Here is a 14,351-nt window from a genome sequence, read left to right as displayed (position 1 = left end):
GGTTGCACACTTGAGAACTCCAAGTAATTCACAGGACTGGAACAAAGAAATACCAAGAAGAAGTCGCCTCTAATTTGAAGTAGAGGCCAGGATAGAAAACAAAGCTTCATTGTGAGAGGATAATTATATTGTGCCAAAATAATTAGGCTCTTTCCCTGTATATTTTAAATAGTTCAATGATGTAATTAGAACTGTAATTTAGAAATGCTACCATGTTTGTGTATGAATATTTAAATATAAAACAAAGGACTGAAGACAAGGAAAACCAATACAAAATTATGAGAGAAAAGATGAAGGTTCCAAATAAATCAGTGAAGACATAGAACACGAGTGAAACATTCAGATTGTATCAAAGTGTTATAAATGAGACTTTTTAAAGATAAAGCAAGAAGGAGGCAGATGCAGAGCGTTCAATGACAAAATGACTGCCATGCTTCCCATGCTGCAGGTGCATGAAACAATGAGAATGGAAGAATGTTCTCTGAATGTGTGACTTGTACTCATTGGCGATTTTGGTGCAAGTAGTTACAGTGGAAAGGTGAGGGCTGAATCAAGATGCCTGAGGATATAGAAGGAAGAGAAAGATTCAAGAGTGCTTACAGAAGGGCACTGTGGGAGGCAGAATAATGGCCTCCCAGAAATGACCACATTGTAACCCCCAGTGAATGTAAGTTGCATAACAAGAGAATTGAGGTCTCAGACAGACTTAAATTAGCTAATCAATTGACCTTAAAATAGGTGAGTAGCCTGGACCATTCAGGTGTGCCCAATCTAATGATGAGGGTCTTTAAAAGTGAGAGAGGGCTGAAGAAGAGGTTGGAATCAGAGGAAGATGTCACCACAGGAGAATGGTCAGAGAGATGTGACACAGCTAGCTTCAAAGATGGAGGTAAGGTGTCCCAAGCTATGGGATGTGGGTGACCTCTAGAGGCTGGAAAAAGCAAGAGGATAGACCTGTCCCATCTCCTTGTTTTACTACTAGATTCAGTGAAACCTGTGTTGGACTTTTACCCTATCCAACTATAAGATAATAAATTTACATTGTTTTAAGCCATGAAGTTTGTGGTAATTGTTTATTGCAGCAATGGAAAATTCATGCAGGAATCTTAGCAGGAAGAAACACTTTTTTCCTTAAGACATTTATTTATTCATTAAAAAATATATTTACTGAATTGTTCTACCAGTTGCAGATATAGTTTTGAAGAAAACAGACAAAAATCCCTCTACCAGAGAACTTCACATTCCATAAACAAATTAGCATATGCGGTATATTAAGTGTTAATTAGGGCCACGGGGAAACAAATAAAATAGGTGAATGGGACTAGTCACAATGCGGTTCAAGAGTTGTGATTTTAAGTGAAGTGGTTAAATCTTCATTAACAACTGAGTATTTGAACAGACCTGAAGTAATAAAGCAAGTCACGTATACGACTGAGGTGAAAACAAACAAGGGATAGGAAACCGCAAGTCCAGGAGCAAAATCACAGCTGTCTTGAGTTAAGTCAGTTATGGGTGATGAGCAACAAGTGGGAAAGATTTTACAGATCGCAATAGTAATGACTTTGGCAATTATTCTAACGCAAAATAAAATCCATTGCAATATTTTAAGTAAAGGACATGGTTTGACTTGCATTTTTTAAAGGATTTCTGGTTAGGGTTTTGAAAACATGATCAGGAGTTAGACTTGAAACAAACCAAGGTGTAAGCTTTTTCTGTAATCTGGGAAAGACTTAATGGTGGATTGGATCTAGTTTCTAGGAGTGGTCATGGAAGGAAGTGCTGGATTTGGGGAAAAAAATTGAATGAAGAGTCTCCTGGACTGGATGTGGTGTTTGAAAAAAATACAGTTGAGGATGAATCTATGGGACATGTTTAATTTAACACCTGTGATAATACTCAGCCTCTAGGAGAAGATGGGGAGACAATGGGAAGAAAACTTACAAATGAAGTATAAGACTGTGTTAATAATAATCACAATGAGTTACTTTTTGATAACTTTCAAATACAAAACCTCATTTGATAGTTATAAATAACCTCCTGTACTGTTTGGAGTTGTTATCCTCATTTTACAAATGAAAAATATTAGAACAAGGGAGGTTAACTGACCTGCTCAAAGCCATCATTATTGAGTGAGAGAGTCAGGTCAGGTTTACTTGGTGCCAGAAAACCTCTTTCATGTAGCGGTAATTATGCTTAAGAGTTTCTGTGTTGTTACTCTTTGTTTCCTTCTTGCCATTTGGAAAATAAGTATTACACGAAGAGTGAAATTTTAAAAATACTTTTGGGTAAAATTACCTTGAGGCTATCTTCAAGTCTTTGTGTATATAGGCAGAATATTGGAGTCACAAGCATTGTAAGAAGATTGAGAAATCAATACTATATGTCCTACTTCATCTCAAATAGACATATATTTAAATATTTTCTAACATGTAAGAATATATTGCTTTTCAACAGGCTCTCATTAGGAAGGAAACATGAGCCTCACAATGTTTATCCAATTTTTAAGCTGCAAAGTTCCAAATGTCATTTAGTAATTGTAAACTGTACATTCTGTTGTCTTGGTGAAATCTGAGATTGGAATCTTTGCTATGCAAAGTATTACATTTTGCATGAAAAAGTAAATTTTATTAACATGGTGGCATGCTTGGACTGTGTTTGAGATTATGATGATGATGACTTCAGGGATAAAAGTAATAACTCCTCTTACCAAATTTCTATGAAAAGATAAAAATAGAGTCTAGAATGGAAAAAATACAATTTTCTGATGCTTTATTTTTCTGAGGCACATGGGCATTAAAATGACTTGATTGAAAAGAAAATAGCATAAAAGTAGTAACTAGGATAAGGACAGAGAGACAAGTCCAAAGTAAGAGACAATTTACAGCATAGTTTTGAAAGGACACTCCCAATTTGTAGATCAGGAAAATGTAATCTTAAATTTTAGGGCCATTTTCTTATAGTTTCTTTGCTATTGTGAGCATTCTTCACTTCTCTTGACAAAAGAACTTAAATAAATGGTAGACATTACTTCTTTGTGATATGTTTCATTGCCTGGTGAATTCATTATCACTGTATTTTCTTGAGATGGAATTTATAAACACAAATAATGAATGACAGAAAAATACTGCTCAGCTCATTAAGGTTAAATTTAGAAAATAACTACTGAAAATGTTTCAGAAGAGGTTTTAAACTTTAAATAATTTGTAAAGGAAATCTAAGTTTGTAACTTACAAATGTAGGTTTAAATGATAGAAAGGTAATCCTTGAATCCAAGAAAATAATTGGTATATGCCTCATTTGACTTTTGTGTTAAAATGTCTGCATTTACAAAAGTTTTTTTTTTATACACGTAGATATTAAATGTATTGGTATTTATATATAATAGGTATTATGTGTATAGGTACACATACATAATTCTGTGTCTGTGTGTGCATATATATGTAAATTTTTTCTGAAGCCTGTTTGGAATCACTTGACCTAGGAAGCCTGTGAGTCATGAAGACCATAAACAAACAAAATAACATGTCATATCACTCTCAGTGGAGGTTCTAGTATTGAGAATATTTATTGAGGTTTAAGAAATCTTGGTAGCCTATGGGTAGCTACAAATTTAATGAAAAAGAAACCCCACTTGGTCTTGAATCTCTGTGTGCTACAGGATACAAAACTGTTCACATACTGTTTGGTACTTGTTAGTCTTTTTTGTGAACAATATAAATTTGAACTATATGAGGAAATGTTCATTTTCTTTAATGTATGTTTTAAATGTACTTCCCAAAGCATTGTACATTTGTCCATCTGGAGTTTTTTTGTTTTGCTTTGTTTTGTTTTGTTTTGTTAAAAATTAAAAAATTTTGAACTTCTTGCTCTGCTAGTTTCAAAGCAGAGTGAGATGCAGGACCTGCCCTATTAACATAGACTGATCTAATTATAAATATTTTTGACTTTTTTCAAATGTAATTTACCTTAAATTGCAAATGCTATTCTTTTATATAGGGGCTAATTATTTGCAGCATCTTCACCTGAGCTTGTGAAATATGGGGGTAAAAGCACAGTCTTCCTTAAATAACATATAAAGCAGACACTTGGCACTGTATAGAGTATATTGCAGAATTAAATAAACTGAAGATTTATCCATGAGCAAGTGAATAAGAATAATTGAAACTGAATATATAGGCCTTGAACAAGTTAACAACAGCTCACTGTAGACTAGCAGGGGCTAAGAAAAACATGGGAATCAGAAATCTACCTGCAAAATAAAAAACCTCAAAGTTACCAAATGCTTTCAATAAAAATATTAAAACCATGATTGATAGTAATGAGAATAAAACTTTTATATGATTTCGCAGCTTGGACTCTGTGTGTGTACATGTGTTTGCATTTAGATATCTATGTGAACACAATCTAGACATATGCATACATGCATACACATTTTAATTTCTTTAATTTTCACAATCCTATACAATAGGTATTATTATCTGACTTTTACAGGTGAGGAAAAGTCAAATTTTTTACTTTTTGTGGATGAGTAAAAAACTTGTACAGAGGAGTTACATGATTCAAGTCACACAGCTAATGTGAGAGTTCAAGCTTAAACTGACTTCCAAGACTGACCATCATGCGTCTGCAGCAAAAAAGTCATCTTAGAAATCTAGCCCCTTGAAAACCTGGCTACCACATGCTTTCTCTTGAATCAGCACATAATATCACAGAAAATAAAGAGAATGAACATACAAGTGTACCAGGGTGTCAGAAAATGCTTCGTATAGGAAGTAAGTTTTGAGACTTTAAAAAAAGACTGGTAACATTTTCTTTGGCTCTGAAGCTGTTTAACAATATGGATCACCATGAATGTTTATGTATATATATATATACACACACACACACATGATAGCATATGTACATCCAGAATATTTGATATATGTGTAGAAGTGTGTAAGTATTTGTACTAGATCTTGATTATTACCTGAAAATACTGTATTCAGTTGCTAGGGCAAGAATTATGAACAGAAATAGCTGTTGAGACTAGAAACATGGGTTGTATTCACACCATAAATAATAATCATAAATTATTCACGTCATAACTTTATTTAAAGTAATATACACAGAGAAATTTTTCATCATTAGACTAAATTGTGAGGGATGTATTAGAAATGTTGGTGGAAAATTGTCACCTTATTTGCCAAGACAGGAATGATACTAGTTTTATTTCACTCCTATTAAAAAGTGAATATTCATACGTCACACCTCCTTTCTCTTTACTCTTCAAATTTGCCCTCATATCAGGCCTTCAGACTCAGAAAAGTTGAACAAATTTTACTATTAAAATTTTACAGTTTTACTTAGTTTCAAGGTATCAGAAAGTAATAAATATACCACCCACCATTTCCTCTTCTTTCCTGTATCTATCTGAACTTGTATATTAATAATAATGAAAGCAGCTGCTTCACACCAGGAGATTGGGTGTAGGATGTATTCAGGGTTCACACTGATTTCATTCTAATTATTTGAGGTTTATTGAGACATCCTTTATGCCATAAGGTGAGATCACTTTTCATAAAATATTCTATCTATGCATAAGAAGGAAGTGTATTCTAATTTTGAGTGCAATGTTTTATTTATTTCAATTAGATCAAACCTCTTAATTGTTGAAATGCTCTGCTTACTAATTTATCTGTCTGATAGATCTACCAGTTACTATGGAAAATATGGCAAAATCTCTTAACTTTAGTAACAGACTTGTCAATTTCTCCTTATAGTTTTTTCCTTTAATTTTTTGCTTTGTATATTTTGGAGCTACACATTTAGGTGCATACATGTTGAGCATTGTCTCTTCCTGGTTAGCTGAGTTCTTTTATAACTATATAGTGATCCTTTTAATTCCCAATAATGTTTTCCTTTGTATGACATCAGACATTAATATAAACCATTGTTATGTTTCAAAAAATTCCTTCAAAAATCTGTATTTATAGTCTTTGATGTTCTACTTTCTTTTTTAGGCATATTTTATGTAACCAGCATAGATTTAAACCAGTATTATAAATGTTTTCTTGTAACTAGAGTGTTTACTCCATTAACATTTATTTCTACTACCATAATACCTGCTTCCTATTTTTCCATTGTTTTGTTCTCGTCATTTTTTAATATTGATTTAGTGTTTTTAAGTTTCTCATCCCATTCCCCCCCCCACCATACTTGTTTGGAAGTTATATGCCCTATGTTTATCTTAGGATTTAGGTAGATACTTTTTTTTTTAAAGATAATTACTTTAATTGTCTAAGTTTTCACTTACACAATATAATAAAGGCAGACTTATGTGACGTGATATGACATTTTTACAAAAAAAGTCCCCCAGCATCTGGCCAGTAGTATATAAATATTTACAATGAAAAATAGGCAAGGAAAAAGGAAATCTTTATTATTCAAGTCAATTCCTTTCTAATGCTTATCAGAAGTTTAAAAATAAAATACTTCGTTAACTTTCTAGTCATCCATATTTACATGTTGCTTCCACCAATGTTTTAAGAAACCTAGTCTTAAGGATGTTTTGTTTTACATCACTCCTGTTCTTTTTCTACACTATTTTCCAAGTTATCTGAAAGAGTAAATTAAATATAAAACTGTAAACTTTGAAGAAAGAGAAAGAATAAACATGTTTAAAGGCAATGAGATAGAAAGGTCCTTACAAAGGTCAATTATTTCACAACACTAAAGAAGCTCACTAAAATTCTAAAGATATTTAGTGTCTCCACCTCCCTTCCTAATAATAAAAGAATCTTGGAATACTTAAGTCTTATCAAGATCATTCCTGCTTCCATTCTTTGCTGTTCAGTATACTAATTCTAGCTTATTTTTGCCTGGTTACCCCAAATTAAACATTTAAAAGTTTTTTGCTGCCAGTTAGTTTAGACTTGCTTAATTATGTATCATTTTTATCCACCCCTGCTTTTTTGTGATTCAGTCCACATCAGGGAATGAGTTTCCTTCTTTAAATATCTCCTTTAGAACTTCTGTTAGTGACAATATGTGGAGGTTAACCTTTCTTGGCTAATTTTTTATCTCAAAATGTTTATTTCACTCTCATTTTTAAGGGATAATTTTGCTTGATGCAAAGTTAGAGTTTGGGAGAAATTTTCTTTTGACTCTTTAAAGATACTCTTCTGTTGTTTTCTGACTTCCATTGTTTTATATACAGAAGTTACCTTTAAATTTATTTATCATTCCTTTGTAATTGTCTTTCATTGGCTGCAATTCAAATCATCTTATATTGTTTGGTGTTCTGAAGTTTCATCATAAGGGGAAATTATGTGAAACAATGTGTTTTTCCTTTTATTTCACTTGGAATTTATTAGATTTTCTAGATATGAGCATTGGTGCATTAAACAATTCTGGATAATTCTTAGTCATTCCGTCTTGATATAGTGTCTTTCCTATTTTCTTTATTTTCTCCTTCTGGAATTCTGACTCGGTGTATGTTATAGCTTCTTCTCTAACTTCCATGGGTAGGCCTGACCTAGTTAGGTGAACCCCTTTAAAAATAGGTCTCCAAATTCTGAGATGGAGGAAGTCAGAGAGTAGAAGTAGCAAAGATACTTTCCTGTTGGCCTTGAAAAGGCAAACTGCCATGTTGTGGGGAGAGCCATGTGACAGAGAGCAGCAGGAGGCCTCCAGGAGCTGAGGTTCTGAGTCCTGTAATCATAAGAAACTGAATTCTTCCAATAACCAGAAAGCTTTGGAAAAAACCCTCAGCCTCAGCTCACATTCTGAGCCCACAGTTTGATTTTCTGAACAGAGGACCCAGTTAAGCCATGCCCACTGCTGACACACAGAAACTCTGAAATCACTTATTTGTATTGTGTATGCTGTGCCTGTGGTAATTGTTACACAGCAATAGAAAAACCAATACAGTCATTAATTAATGAAGAAACCAGCAAGATACTGCAACTGATTCAAAGGAGAATTCAAATAGCACGGGTATATAGGCAATCAGGGATGCTGAAATGAATTGACAAATAGATACAAAACTGGTCAATATCCACAAAGCAGTGGCCAACTACATTCACTGAATAAAACTCATTTGCATTTCTATGAACAAGTATTATTGACATTGCTATCAGGTTTTTTTTCCCCACAACTTACAGAGTTGTAGAATTCAAAGACAGTATGTGATATTTGATCTACTTATTTCAAACATTATTAAAAGAGTACAGAAAAACATGTATTTGGGACTGTTACTCACACGGAGAGTATAATTATTAAAACCATCCAAAACAAATGAGTAGTAGCTGCTTGAATCTCTGTTAGAAATACTTAGAAGCAAGAGCATTAACAAAGAGGTACCAGTAATACTTTTGCCGAAGCAAGCCGTATGTTGTTTTGCTATGCAGCAATGCTCTATCATACAGGAAAAAATATCTCCCCAAATTTATTCAGCTGATTATCTATTGCCTGGAAATTCTATTTGAGAAGCTCAGCAAACACCTTGCAGTGAAAACGAATAGAGAAAGAAATGTGCTGTGCATGGAAAGTGAAATTCTACATGTACAAATTTAGAAATGTCAAATGCTAATAACTGACCCAATAATCATTGTAAAAGGAAATCATCCTACTCAGATATTTCTCTGAATTATCTAAAAGGCATGTGCTGATCTTTAAACTGAAAAATTTTAAGAACTGCTTGCTTTCTTGAGAAATCTATTTGTTTTCTTGACGATCCTTTGTTCAAACAGTTGATTTCTCTGCTACAACATAGCTGTTCAGTGCTGTGTTGTTATGTTTTGTTTTAATTGTTGAAATTCACTCATGAAAAGCTCCGTGGCTTTCAGGATATGTGTAGGAAGATTGTATTTTTGCATACTTTGTATCCTGGCAAGAAATCATTACGATGTGGGATGTACGGCGTCACATGATTTCTCCTGTATTTTTTCTTTCCATTTCATCCGAGCGGAAGTTTAGAGCTAGCAGTGGGCTATTTTCTGTTTAGACTGGGAGGTACAAGAGGCTGCTGCCAGAATTTGGATGTGAGAACTATTAAGATATAGGTAAAAGCTGTCTAGACTGACAAATCCAAGTGGCTAAGTTTCATTTGTATCCTATACCAGGTGCAGAGAGAAAAAACTTTGCATTTGAAATGCCTTACCCTTTGGCTCTGATATTCAAATAGCATTTTCGTGTTCAGGGATTCTACTCGGCTACTGAAGATTCCTGGGGTTCACTGATAGGGCCATATGGAATGAAATTAGGGTCAATTGATGTACAGAGTTGACCACCTTTGTAATCTAAGAAACTCTGCTTATACATGTTTTGCATACTGATTTCTACAAGGATTTTATTTGGAAAATAGAATCTGTTCTCAATTTTTTAAAAATATTGAAACTAAACTACATTAATTTCCTATTGCTAGGCAACAGATTACAAAACAACTGACAACTTAAACCAATTCCGATTTATTTTCTCACAGTTATGTAGGTCAGTAGTTCAGGTAGACCCAACTGGGTTCTCTGCTTAGGGTTATCACAAGGTTGGAATAAATGTGTCAGCTGGGCTGAATTCTTAACTGTAAATTCTGAGGAAGAATCTGCTTCCCTGCATTTAGGTTACTGGCCAAATTCAGCAGCCTTGTTTCTGGGGGACCTCAGTCCTTGTTTCTTTGTTGGTACTTGGCTAGGGACTGCTGTCAGCTTCTACAAGCGGCTTATATTCCTTGCCCTATGACACCTTTAAAAGCCATTGAGGATGAGTCAAGTCCTTTTCACACATGAAATCTCTCTGACTTCTTCTGCTACCTGCCAGAGAAAACTCTCTGCTCTTGAGGGTTTATGAAATTTTTTAGGCTCCCTAGATCCTCCCCCAATTTTAAGGTCAACTGAATCATGTAACATAATCATGGAGGTGATATACCATCATTATTCAGTCTCCAGAATTATGACTGAAAATCTTAGGAGCATTTTAGGATTCTACTAACACTATAATTATATTTGTAGTTGAAATAGTGTCAAGGGTAAATATGCGTGGAGGTACTTGATACACAATCACTCAGTGTATCTGGAAATTCTTTTATGTGGCCCTTGGGGTGGTATCCTTGTGATCAAGAATTGGTATAAATGTTTTGATGGGCTTTGTGTAAGTAAATTCTATGAAGAAAAAAGTTAAATTAGGTACCGCTGTATTAAGGGAAAGTTCTGAAATTAAGACAAAAAAAATGTGGTCAGTTTTGATAATGCAAAGTTTTTTGTTTTTTGTTTTTTTTTTAAGAGAAGCCCAAATTTCAGTATTTATATTTCTTTTAAAATATATAATAAGATTTTTATATCACCAAATACAACCTCAGTAATTACTTTGAGCTTATTTTAATGAATATTATTACAGTAGGAAATGAATATTTGTTTGACTCTGATTCGTAGCACTTCTAATTTTTTAGAGTAGAGACTGTCTCCTCTTTGTCCCCAGACATAAGTGTCTCTGTGCAAAGCATTAATAATAGGTACTACCTCTCTTGTTTCAGTAGTATATAGGAGCTGAGAAATTTCTAGAGCTTGAGCCTTGCGATTCCAACATATGTCAACAGGGAAAAATTTCACAGTGCTTAGAAAGTAGGGGTAAGTATATGTAAAAAGGACTATTTTTTTTACCTAATCACATTCCTTAAAATGAATGGAATTGTATATTTAAAATCTGCATTCTTCATTCAGAGGAACTTTTTTTTTAATAACCATTAGGCAAAATACTTAATACTATACCTAAGAAGGAATCTGCTTATGATTTTTGGTTCTTTGTTTCTTCTTTACAACATTATATATGGTATTTACTATACTAAATAAAAGTCAGTTGTTGTGACAGGACATTAAGTAAGATGAGAAAGTAAAACCAGGTAGCATAAGAAATCCATGAGAGCTAGGTCATGCTTCTAAATATATAAATTAACAGCTCTATAAAAATAATCTAGTTGAATAAATAAAATGGAACCTGAAAAATGAAAAAAGTATATGAAGCAAAAGAAATATTTAGAATGTATTAACCTCATATGTTCTTTATTTTATTTTTATTGCATTTTTATTGAAGTACAGTCAATTACAGTGTGTCAATCTCTGGTGTACAGCATAACGTACCAATCATGCATATACATACATATATTTGTTTTCATATTTTTTCCATTAAAAGTTATTATAAGATATCACAATTTCTTTAAAAAGTACTAGGAAGAAAGTAAAAGTAAAGATCTGCTATCAATTTTTAATTAATCCAAAATACTTATGTCTTATAGCAACAAGTTGTATATTTCTAATAAACTGTTCTAATACATAGAATTCTTAGTGAAATTTAGGTAATGTTCACTGCCAATTCATTGAAATAAATGTTTTAAGTGCTTTAATGCTTGCCTCCATTAGTTAACAATTAAGGGGTGAAATGGGAAGGACTTAGATAAGTATGACAAGGTCCAAAATATAAAAATAAATTATACAGATGTTTATGTATATGTATGTGTGTGTGTGTGTGTGTGTGCGTGTATATATATATGTAAACACATTAATGATGTGTTGGTGTAGTTTTATCAATGGTAACAAATGTATCACTCTGATGAGGGAAGTTGAAAATGGGAGAGGCTATGCATGTGGGGAGGCAGGTAGTATACAAAATATCTCTGTGCCTTTCTCAATTTTGCTGTGAATATAAAACTACTCTAAAAAAATAGTGTCTAAAAATAATAGTGATGGAATGTCTTAGAAGGGACATTATTTCAGGATGTTACTAGATACCCTTTATTAATATATAATAGGAGAAAAATAATAGAAAATATAGGATAATATGTATCATTTAATAACTATTTGAAGTGAAAAAATAAATAGCCTAGTTTTCAAATTGGATGCAAGGGGTAATAATGCCATTAAGCATCCATGAACTTATGGGTTCTTTTTCAGAATCTACTTCTAGATTTTTAATAGAATAAGAAAGTCAACCTGATTTTAAAAGTTTATACTGTAATTAGAATACTAGTGGTGTATGGTAAATAGTTTCTGATTATTATTTTTGCCTTCACATTTATTGACTTTAATTTTGAAGATGGATATGTTAAAAATACTTTACCTCTTATTTCCTGGTATTCCATAATAGCCTTTTGTTTGCATTGGTGGTGTACTTTCACTGTAATGTTATCTGCATTCTCTTTCTTACTCTACTGCTTATAGGGAAATGGAGTTTAGATTTATTCAGCATCTTTTACATGCCAAGCACTGTGCACTCTACTTAAGCTACTTCATTTCAAGCAATCGTTATGTTATTTTATTTTATGTTATTGTCACACACTCTAGTCAGTAGGTATTAGTGGAGTCATTGCACAAATGAGGAAATTGAGATTTAGGGATATAATTTGCTCAAAGTCATATATACAATTAGTGGTGGTTCCAGTATTCAATACAGGTATGCACCTGCATTTAGAGACCATTCAACACAACCATTTTATGTGAGGTGTTAAGTTACTGACATCCAGTAAATAATTTACTCAAAGTTGTTGAGAAATGGTAAAGCAACAATTAGAACACAAACTGTTCAGTTCTACAATTTGTTTTCTACTCTTATCTTAACATTTTAAAAAATAAAATTGTTGAGAACTTTTTTATAGCCAGATGTCTCAACTGACCATAATAGTTTCTTTAGAAACAGAGAGCCAATAGGTATATCCAACTGTATGCTCCTCTCATAAGTAGATACATGCTACAAAGTACACTATAGCCATATCATTTTGAAGTGTTCCTATAAATAATGTCATCCCGTGAAATCCTCCACAATCCCTTGACAAACTCAAGCATACCCAACAAGCAAGTGCACCCACAAATGATGGATATGTAGATATCTTAATTCCACTATGCACAGATTAATAGAGTCCTATATATGGCCATTGAAATATCAATGTAATACAGAAACACAGAGAAATACAAATGTGTCCACCTATAAAAATACTGCTAGATAGATAAAACATTGGTAATAGCAGTAAGCAAGCACTGACTAACACACACAGAAATGCCCACCGATGTTATATACTAAAAATACCTACACACAGTTGTTTTTTAAATTCTGAATCACTTTCTATATTTTCAGATAAACCTGAGTCTTCCTAACTTTCCTTATATAAAATGGCAGGAGTATAAAAATAAAAAGATTTACTGTGTTACCCATTAACATTTGTTTTTAGACATTATATAAATGCAGATAACAAAAAATGATCCAAATGATAACATCAACATAATACAGAATCTTTAGAAATCAGAAGTTACAGGTAAGACCTTTGATATTTTCTGAATTAACCAACTCTTTCCTCTTACGCCTGTGAGTTTATGAATACTTTCTAAGTTTTCATGCAGTGCCAATCAAAGTTGAAAATGGCACGATATACACTAACTAGGATTCATTTGGATATTGTCACATTAAGCTTTCACCTCTTTGTGATTCCATAAAACCTGGATTTTGGATATTACTCTTGCAAAAAACAGCCTACCTCAGACTATGTAAAGAATTCCTCCTTGTATTATCAGGCTATTAAATTTATCACTCACTTATTCAACCATTTCTTCATTCAAAATTCAAAAAGATGCTTACAAAACATGACCATATAAAACTAATCATTGAGATTGGATATGCAGAAATATATGAAATACTGACCCTGTACTGCCTGCCTTGTACTCACTCTAGGATGAAAGCAAGTGTTCAAATAACTAAAAATGTACCATGGCCAATGGAAAGTAAATAAAAGCATAGAAGTATCAGGAATGCGAAAGATGTTCACCTACTCAGAGTGGGAAGCAAATAAGTTTTCCTGGATGAAGAGAAGCTGTATCAGGTCTTGATGAGCATCATTTGATCCTAGACTCCAAGCCTAGGTGAGAATGTTGAATCTTGCGATGGAGTGAATATCATTTGCATATGGAAGGAAAGTAGATGTCTGCGAAGAGGAGAAATAGGAGAGGTTCTAAAAATGATGATAAATTTTCTCTTCCATCAAGAGACAAAGTCTCCTTCTTTACTCCTTAAATCTATGCTGGCCACGTGACTGGCCTTAGCCAATGGGAAATTGGCAATTGTGAAGCACACATCAACTTGAAGAGCATCTGTATTTGCTTCTTTTGGAACATTTTGTCATGTGACTGAGACCAGATTAGATGGCTGAATGAGAGAGGGCATGTGGCCCAGTGGCCAGCTGTCATTCAGTTAACTTCCTGAAACAGACCTGTTGAGCTGACTAGAAGCTGACCACAGATGAATGAATGAAGTCAGCAGAGAATTACCTAAATGAATCCAACCCAAATTCTCAGAATCAAGAAGAGCTCAATAAGCAGTTGTTAACTTCAAGGAACTGG

Source organism: Camelus dromedarius, chromosome 1, assembly GCF_036321535.1.
Source record: "Camelus dromedarius isolate mCamDro1 chromosome 1, mCamDro1.pat, whole genome shotgun sequence".
NCBI lineage: Eukaryota > Metazoa > Chordata > Mammalia > Artiodactyla > Camelidae > Camelus > Camelus dromedarius.
The sequence above is the reverse complement of the archived record's forward strand: the minus strand, read 5'-3'. Positions refer to the sequence as shown.